Genomic DNA, 6,000 nt, shown 5'->3' with positions numbered 1-6,000 from the left:
TCACATTGTTTCAGCTGTGGGACTGGGGTTAAGTCTGTGTGAAAAGCAGTGCTGAAATGTTAATATGTGTAAGAAGACTTCCCTATAGCATATGAAGAAGGACGAACAGCGGCAGTCTTTGAAGCCTGCTACTTCCGCACTGTACCAGCACCATGGGGCAATGGCTTCCTTTCTTCCACAGACAGGAGCAAATACAATCCAGCACTCTGGGGGTTGATAGTCCAGGCAAGGTGATACTGTTCTCTCAGAGCTATTTTTTCTGTCTATAATCATACTCTAATCTAGTTCGTCTTCATCAACCATTATGGGGGGAAAAATGAAAGTGCATTTGTCTCCGCTGCCCCTGTGAAATGGGTATTGCTGGAATCCACACGAGCTGCATCTGCACTACCTGTTACTTGCATCAATTTTAATTCATTTTTTAAAAGCTATTTCTTGCACAAATTGCACGAATGACAGGGTAGAAACGAATGGCTGCACACTATCTTGTAAGGGCAGCTGGTTTGTCAGCTCCGTCCGCTGGTGTGATTAACAAACAATCAATCAAAGTTCACCAATTTCATCTCAGTATTTCCCCGAAGATACTGCGAATGAGGTACTATATCTACCTTGAACTTGTTGTAATTTTAAACTGCTTCACTTTATCACAGCTCTTCATCTGAATGACTGGTGCCAGGAACCTGCCACTGGAGAATTAATAACATATTGACACTTTCAGCCCCTCCGTCTATCTTTGAAGTTTGAAAGCAATAACAAGGAACAGAGTATTTTACTTGGAAAGGATGACAATTTGTCTAAGACCACTATTCTCCAAATGCAGAAAACACACATTTTGTAAAAAACCAGAAAATACACATTTTTGGCAGTAATAAATAGATTCAATTTGCTTGGGCAAGTATTGAGGGACAGATATTTCTGGCCTCTCCACGAGGGCTGTAGGGTACAAAGGAAGAATATTAATGGGTCTCTTCCTTTCACAATTAAAATCTGTGGAGATAGACTGCTTGCTCCCAGGGGACAGGTGAGGGGTAAGTGGGGCCACAAGTCCAATTCCTTCTTGGAGAACATAAGCTGTGATCCAGGCTGTAGTGTAAAGCTGCTACCTCGTCCTGGGGGTGGTTCCTTTCTTCCTGCTTGTGCCTGCATGCATGGAGCCCCCTGTGGACCCAGAGGGGCCAACACTGCTTGCAGAAAAAAAAGCTGCCAGAGGAGGACCACAGGGAAACCCAAGCGAGATTTCGAGATAGCAGCTGTGAACTTCACAGTGCGCCTGCTGCTGCTCAGTTACAGCAAAGCACGGACTGCATGTGCAATTCCTTCCTCACCACTGCGCTCAGTAGGGTTGCTTCCCCTTGCCAAATGTACATCCTGATAGCCCTAATCACAAAAAATGAATGTGTTTTGTTTTGTTTTGTTTTTCCCTGGGTTTAAGCCAAGACACCTTAACACCTGCAAACAGTTTACTGAGCAAGGATCAGTGGTGCTCCATGTCTGAGATGGGCTGCATCGCTGAAACCACAATGCTCAAACTGCCTCATCTTGAGTGAAGCTGTAGAACAAAGCCACCTGAATGCATCTAAACCTCTAGTGCCCTTCCCAAAGTTTTCTCCAAAGGACAAAAAGATTATTCCCACAACTGACAAAAATGACTGATGGGAAGGTAGCACAGTAGGCTTCAGCTCACAAAGCCATTGGGCATGTCCCTAGCACCCTCATCACGTGTCTGAGCCCAGCAGCTCCCAGGGACAGCTACATGACTAAGCCTTCACTCTCAACACACTTACACCCAAGTAAAGCTTATACATCCACCAACATTGGGATGCTGGCACATCAGGAGCACATGTGTACAGAAAAGTTTTACTATTAAAAGAACTCTTCAATCTATGTCCACTTCATATGCCACACTTTCACCAAATCCATCAAACTCTTCCCCAAATTACTTATCTCTATACCAACAATTTTAGCAAGTGCTTTGCACAAGGCTTTGACTTTTCCAATAGGTTTGCACCAACAAGAACAAAGCAGTAACAGTGGAGAACATGAAGAGTCAGAAGGGCAGTACTCTTATGACAATACCCTGCAAGTGTTGGAAACCACTGCTAACACAGTTTGAGCATCCCTATGAAGGCCGTATCACATAAGGATGATTATTCTTGGACAGCAATATACTGTTTCCCCTGTAATTTATTCATTGCAAAGTCTAATCCTGATGCTGAAAAGTCAATATCCAATCAGCAGAAAAACATAATCATGTTTGAGGACAAGAGTAAGAAAGCATATCCAAGCCATTTCCTGCTTTGTCACAAATAATTCGAACACTGTTTTGTTTTGTTTCTCCCTGGAAGCTAAATGTCAGTGTCTAACATTTCAACCAGAAAAATGTATTAAATATAGTCTCTTCTCTATCAGTATTATTAGTCAGGAGTGATTTTCATAGGTTATGAACCTGGATAAACTGCATTAAAGATGAAGGAAATGGTGGGAAGAGCTCTGCTTTGCAGAGGTGGTGATAGAAAAGGGGTTACAGTCGTCTTGGCCATGACTGAAGCCTCTACTAACATAAACCACAATTAGAGCTACATTGAATGATGACGAACATTTTGCTGTAGAGGTTTTGCACTTGAAGGACTATTCTGAAAACTTTCTCTGCACTTCAACACATATGCTTTTTGGGGTGTCCAGTGGAATAAACCACCCACACACATACAAGATTTTGAAATTCTGCTATTATTCTGTAACCATCATTTTCAGCCCAAAATCTATACCAATCATTTCTGTGTCAGAAGGGAGAGAAATGGCCTCAGTTAGAGTCAATGTTTGGTTAGAAGGTTGGTGGCAGTTTTTCAACACAGATGTTAGACATGGGTGCCCCATTGGCATAAAGTTCACAAAGAAAATGTCGTATCACCCATCCAGCACTGTACCTATTAAAAACCTAGAGTGATCTTCCCATTGTTCTTTTCTAAAAATTGCTTGGCTTTGGTGATTCGTGTAGATGTCTGGAATTCTTTACAAGCAACTGCCTAAGTACAATGAAAAATGGCATGAGGCAGCTATCTCAACATTTTGATCCAGGAACTTCAAGGAATCATTTAAATACTGCGTTTTAATGAACTTTCAGATTACCGACCAATCTTCAGCCTTTGATCTGGTGTGCATCAGTTAAATACCTATCTCAAGCACCTGCTATTTCACAGAGGAAAAGAAGGGCTTTATAAAAACCAGAAAAGGAAGGAAGAAACAAATAGAACAAGGAGATCAGTAAAAAGAAGTAAATAATACTGGGCAGTGAAACAGATACCATTACATAGAGAGAGCATACAACATCAGAGAATAGTAGGCAACATGTCAGAAAGGCCTTTGGAAATCTTTGAAAAACAGAGGATGTTTAATTTACATTGTGCCAAAAAAAAAAAAAAAAAAGCAAAAGCAATACCACATTTCACAAAAGAATGGAATCATCATTGCATGCATCCACAGTTTATTTTATCATCCTGATTCGACTGAGACATTACAAGAGGAAAGCAAAAATAAAAATAAAAATAGCCCAAAGAATTCTAAACTGTCTGTACGGGTATGAAAAGGAAAAGAAACAGAAAATACACATATGTATAGGAATCTTTAGCGAATACTATCTTCATAAAACAAGCTAGACTGCCCTAGGAAATCAACTTAGGTATCTCACAGATAGTAGGTCATCTTGTAATGATTAATTGTCTTGGTTATATGACCAGTATTTTGGCATCATCTGATATTGTCCAGAAGTACTTCCAAATGCAGCAATATACTTTGCATAGATGTAGAATTACATTTTTATACTGCAATATCAGTTAAATATAATCAGCTTTATTACTGAGATTTTCTTATGTAACTGCTTCAGGTTAAATATGGGATTTTTCAAGGTTCAGAACCTAAGCAGCACTTACCGGAAAAAAAAATAAAAAATCATTCTGTACTTGTTTAAGGCAAATAGCATAACTGCAGTGAAACATGGTCTGTTGTTGTTGCATTTAAAGGAAAAGATTGTGGTTTATTACCTTTTGTTTTCTAGAAAAAAAATTGTTTCTATTTTAAGAACTGAGTTCTGGTCTCTATTACACACATGCAAATTAGAAATTGTTTCTTATTTTAATAAAGAATTTTTGAGTTAAAATGGTCCTTAAAATTTTACAAAGAGCAATGCTGTCAATCTCTAGTAGATGTTTTAGCCATAAGGTGTTATTTTTTCCCCATGTTTTTAGCAATTGCATTAAAAACCAACATATTTAAAAAAAAAAAAAAAAGTCCCTTGAGTTGTTTGACACAGGTTTTGCTAAATAGCAATGAACATTTAAAAACTGTGCATTTGGAATTTTATAAAAATATTATATAAATATAAATATATTCTAAATATATATATATAATATATATAAATATATAAATATAAATATATTTATATAAAAATATAAATAGAATTGCAGCCTATTAAAGCTAAGAGAAGGGGAAGAATATTACTGTCTTATTATGGAGCATAAGAAGATCATGAAAATTAATAGCAATACTTTTTTTTTTTTTTTTTGGAGAGATAAACCTGCCATCCCAAGAATGAGAGATGTAATGTATCCAACAGGATACAAAGTCAACTAGCTTCAAAATCATAGTTCTGCTTCTAAGGTCTACAGCATGTTTTTCATACTCAGGGATTATGCACTTGTTTTTATCACAGCAAATACATGTAGTAAACATTATATGCAAGAGCTTCTAATCACAATAACTATAATTAAGTTATCATTGCTAATTAAAATTATAAGGAAACAAGAACAAACAAGAAACTTGATTTTTGCTTAACAAATCCACACAGCACACTTTGGGTGAGATCATTAGTCTTTTTTAACCTGTGAGTGTTTTCCAAAATGGTATAAATGAGAAAGTAACTAAATGTTAGATTAAGGGTAAAAAAAACATACTGGAAAGGAAAAAAAAAAATCTTAAGTCTGAGAAACAGAGACATGCCAGAGAGAAAGTTTCCAGGGGCTAGGGATAACAGTTAGAAGCACATGTATAAGTCATTAAGAGGTCTTTGTCGAGGACCAAGCCCCATTGGACTTCACTGTCCTCAAAACATATCAAAATCAATGTGCCTGTCTTAGAGACCTTACATGTGGGAAGAGGTGAGAGAGAAGGAGGAGACAGAAAGAGTGAAAGAGCAAGAAAGGAAAAGACATAGCAATGATCATGCTGAAAGCTCAGCACATGATCAAGCCATTGGTTTTATAGCATTATATAGCAGGTTTTACAGTGGGATCTGAGCAATAACAAAACAACAACAACAAAAATAGCTTTGCAGATACTAATAGCACACTGTTGCCAAATGAGGGCTGGAAAAATACTTCTGAGTGCTAATCTGAAAATTCTGCAAGGGGGTCTTACAGCTAGCATGATACAGGTTATAATCCATAGACCCAAAGAAACATCATTTGAAGAGCCTATGAAGGGCTTTGGGAGCAAAGTGAAGCATCTTAAAATTAAATTAAAGAAAGTAATATCAATACAAATAAGGAAAGTGGATTGCAAGAGATGCTACAACAAATGATAAAAGCATTAATGGAAGAGAAAATCAAAATTGCAAAGACAGAGAGAGAAAGTAATTAATTTCCAAAGGAGGTAAATGTCATAAAGCAAAGCAAATTACCAGCCCTCTCAGGAGAGAAGAAAGGAAACCTCTCCTCTAACAAGTCCTAACAAGGTGGTGGTAGAACAGAACCAAAGATTAAAGAAATTCTCCCCGTTACTTTGAGACATCATCCATCCTGCAGGGAAAGGCTTGGAGTCTACAGACCAGGCCCTAAACAGGGGCCTTGGGACTTCCCAGGGATGAGAAGGAAAGTGCCGGGTGGGCTGAGGAGCTGCCCTGAGTGAACAGCCATTTCACCTTGGTGCTTTATGCAGTGCCTCTCGGTGATGTTACCCTGGGACTGCTGCTCTGGAAAGGGCTGCACAAGAGCTTATGCAGGTGTGAAC

Source organism: Cygnus atratus, chromosome 1 (genome assembly GCF_013377495.2).
Source record: "Cygnus atratus isolate AKBS03 ecotype Queensland, Australia chromosome 1, CAtr_DNAZoo_HiC_assembly, whole genome shotgun sequence".
Taxonomy (NCBI): domain Eukaryota; kingdom Metazoa; phylum Chordata; class Aves; order Anseriformes; family Anatidae; genus Cygnus; species Cygnus atratus.
Note: the sequence above shows the minus strand (reverse complement) of the source record.